We start from the raw sequence: 4,337 nt of genomic DNA on the forward strand, positions 1-4,337 counted from the left end.
GCTTATTATAGGTTCCATAAGCGCTTTCTACACTTAGTGCATCGGACAACGTCTTTCTCGTGCTTGGAGCATTTTCATTTGATCGGTTTGTTGAATTATCTCCAGTGTTTCCAGCAAATGCATACATTTCACTGAATGGGTTCATGAATTCTTCCATTGTTAAGTACCTGAGATGTTTATCAAACACTTAGAAAAATTTTGAATTTCAAAGATGTAATCACAAAAACACTTGGATCGAATGGCTCGTTCGATCGATTAGCACACCCACAATCGGTTGGCTCGTTCGATCGATTAGCTAGTTCGATCGACTGACAATCAGAAAGATATACTCAGTAAACAATTACTGTCCGATCGATTGACTTATTTGATCGGCTAGCAAAATGATGTCAGCAAAGATATCAAATTTTAACAATGCTGTCCGATCGATTTGCTCGTTCGATCGGCTAACACTGATGATGTCAGCAACACTTTCTAACTGAAAATATCTGAACGGTTATGCAACCAAGTTGATGACGTCAGCAAGTATAAGAAACGGCTAGTTCGTTCGACCGGCTGACATCAGCAAATACGAAACTTTTTCCATAGATTTTGATCAATTTGAACAAGTTTTAGGTTGAATCAATTATGAAAACTTGTAGGATTGTTCTTTTGATGTTTGCGAATCGATCTGTAACAAATTTATCAAATTTTAACCGTAAAATCTCTCTGAATTTTAAGTTTTTCCGATGATTTTATGGTGATAAAGTGAAAAATAAAGCTAGATCTGAGAAGAGAGTAGAAGAATCTGTCAAATTTCCGGTGAATTTTTTAGTCGAATCGGCAGAAGTAACAAATTTCCAGCGAAATTTGTCTCTGAAACAGCAAACACGGCTCGAATTCCGATGAATTCGTCTCTAAATCAACAAGAACGGCTCGAATTCTGGTGAATTCGTCTTCGTAGATCTCGATTCAGCTTCCTGATGCTCTGATACCACTTGTTGGTCCCTCAGATGGGATCTTCTTGTTCGGAAACGTAGTTGAATCGTAAGTGATTAATGCGCGGAATTCATGTAATCACATAGTAGATATACGAGAACAAATTCTACTCTGAATCACGGTCTGATATTCTATTGATATAATGTGAAAATGTACAAGCTCCGGAGAGAACTCAGCCTGACATAAGGTTGCTTAGAAAGTGAAAGTGTCAAAGGTCCTAAACAAGCTGATCGAACAGATATTTATAGGCAGTCAGGATAGAGAGTGCTGGCCGATCGGCTGGGCTAGCCGATCGGCTGACAATGCTAACCGATCGAACAGCCTACTCGATCGGTTGGGCTGTCTGATCGGCTGAGCTAGCCGATCGGCTGGCAGCTTTAGCACTTAACAAAACGACGCCGTATCCTGACTTGCTTTACATACAAAACATATACACAACTATACAAAACATGACTACATACTAACGGAAGCTACAGACGTTATTGCATTAACAGATTAACATTTTCACCTAAGAATCCAAGATTGATATTGATTAGTAAGTTCATGTAAAATACACAACATGATAAAATAATCAGATCAATAGAGCATACCGTAGTAACATGTTGATAACATAAGAAAGCTTATGCATAAAACCATCAAGAGTGATTCTTTTGCTTTCACCATTTTATGTATCTTTAAAATTCTGTGACTCGTGATTATAACATATAAAAATGGACATGCAAGTTGTATTTATAAACATTTTCATGTACAAGGCGTGTAGGTGTTTTTGCAAATTTCTTTTTATGACATCATGCTAAGATGTTGTGTTATAACATATGTGTTACTTTATATTGTACCCGCAATAACCCTGAATTTCCATTCAATTATCTATTATTTTAATTTAACACGTAATTACCCAACCTAACTGTAACACCCCACCCCAGAATGGAGTGACGTGTCACTATTACAGTAGTCAAAACAAAAGACAACACATAGCCCTAGAGTTATATTGTTTATTACATATTATAAAATGCCCAATTTTGATAAACTAGCATGTGCTACAAAAATGGCTAACTTTTTCTTTTCCCAAAATCCTAGAGCTAATTCTTCTCTCTTTCACACCCCGCCCTGATTATCCTGTGAACCTGTTAAAGAAAAGAATTTACGGAATGAGCCAAATGCCCAGTACGGATAAAAAAAATAAAATAGAAAAATAAAAAAAAATAATAATTTTGTAACGATTACAACTAATATAACAAGTCAGAAATATCATAACCTGAAATGATACGATGCAAATAAAGCAAGCCAATAATAATCGTATCAACTGGATGTACCCATTGAGCCGAATAACATAACAGACATGCACGTAGAGCTGCAGACCCTACGTACCGGACGTGAGATGGTGTGTGGGCATACACAACAACCATTCACTAGAAAACCTACACATATATTCTAGGACCAGTCCATACGCCTCCTAATGGCCTCATGTACCTCATTAGTACTAAGGAGACGCCGTGATTTAGGCTCACCGTCACGGTAGGTGCCACGTCATCGATGCCGCAATGACGTGCTTGTGGTCACCCCCACAAGTAGGAACATGCTCGGGTAACAGAATACAACTCAAATGGTACTGCAACATCACATCTCAAACACGCTCTCTAAGCGTCAAAGCAATTACATAACCAAATCGTAACACGGGAACATGCGATAATGAGTACAAACAAAATAAATTCCTATCGCATGCAATAAATATATATATTTCAATATTTCGAATACAAAATAATCGCACGAATTGAACGGATGATCAAACAATGATGAGAATTGCCAAAAACGTTAGGAGTTCCGAAGGATAGAAAATAAGAAACAAGGTTTGTAACAATCGAATATGATAACTATAAGGATAGGGGTAAAGATCCGTTCAAAAAAAAGGGTTACACAAACAATAGAACAATATAACAGTAAAAGTTGGGTAAGAATCCGTACCTCAAAAGATGATCCACAATAACGTCAGACTTGTTCTTTAAGGGGGTCGTGACAACCTACAAGTAACTTACGTTGGATAAGATTTACGCTTTTAACTTGGTGGGATTAAAAGTAGACCAGTTTGGTTACGAGCCGAGCTTGACAGATTTGATGTTATCATCTTATTTAATTTACAAAGGATTATAAACATCATGTCTCTTTTTTTTTTTCACATAATATATAATTCCCAGATCTATACTTAATATTTATACATCTATAAGGTATTTAAATATTTGTTAAAATTTCTTAGTTACTATAGTGGAGATCTAAAGCTGTTTAACATTTCATTATTTTATACAAGCTATCTGATATATATGCATTTATATAAAATATATATTTCTCATAAAGTTATGAATATACCAAGTCTATATACGTTTTCCTTCCAATATACATAGATTCACTAGCATATTATAATAATCCTTATAAACTTATTAATTAAGTATGAGACCATGGATAAGTAAACTATGCTAATTATGTTACTGGGTGCTTGGGAGCCTTGTACAAGTTAGACAAGAACAACAGAAGGTTTTAACTCTTGGACAGTTAAAAATATGGAATACACTTAGAAATGCATTAATATTCATTTGAGTTTCTGCTCACAAAAATATGGATTTAGATAAGTTGCATAATTTTGTTACAAGTATGTATGCTCATTTTTTTTTGTATTATAAAATAACACACAAAAAAAATAGTCTCATCTAAGTTTAAAAGCTAAATTAGTTCATGACTAAAGTAAACCAATTCAAAGGCAAATCATGGAAGTTATTGTTATTATTGATTTTATATACTTTGTTCAATTACATCAAGCTTCAAACATAGCGTGAACACAGTCCTCTTTCCTTTTTATGAGTTATTAATACATTTCACATACATTCTTTTGATTCAGCCGATTATCAACACTTAACTGGGCATGAAAATGGACAGACAAGCATGAATTAATTATAAGGTTTCGTTTTGGTACCTTAGCTTCGAAAGTGAAACGACCTGGGAAGCGGGTGTCGCCGGAGAAGTAGCGGAGAAACGATTGGGGCCTTCTGTGGTGCTAGCGGTGGTTGGAGTGGTGGGACACGGTGGAGGGCGGTGTTGGTTTTGGATTTTTGAGATTATTTTTGTTGGCCGGAATTATTGCAGGTCGGTTCCTATTTATAGAGGAAATGAGGCGGTGGAGGACAGCTTGTTGGCGGTGGTAGCGTCTTGCGGCGGCGATGCGACGGCGAGACACACTCGGAGTGGGACAGGTTGTCGGTGGCTTGCAGGCGGCGGTGTACAGCGATGATGTGCAGAGAAGGGTTTCAGGGTCAAATTGGTCAAGGTCTCTTCTTTTCTTTTTGGGTCAATTGTGTAGAGCAACCATTTATTTC

The 4,337-nt window shown here is 36.6% G+C and overlaps 1 long non-coding RNA gene across 1 annotated transcript; it reads right to left on the reverse strand.

The window, feature by feature from the left end:
• Positions 1–1,817: 1,817 nt before the first annotated feature.
• Positions 1,818–4,337, reverse strand: LOC110921910. Its single transcript, XR_002582718.2, has 3 exons — positions 3,938–4,337; positions 2,938–2,993; positions 1,818–2,099 (listed from the first exon to the last, which is right to left on the reverse strand). It is a non-coding gene; the product is annotated as an uncharacterized LOC110921910 (long non-coding RNA).

Source organism: Helianthus annuus, chromosome 17 (assembly GCF_002127325.2).
Source record: "Helianthus annuus cultivar XRQ/B chromosome 17, HanXRQr2.0-SUNRISE, whole genome shotgun sequence".
In the NCBI taxonomy this organism is placed as follows: domain Eukaryota; kingdom Viridiplantae; phylum Streptophyta; class Magnoliopsida; order Asterales; family Asteraceae; genus Helianthus; species Helianthus annuus.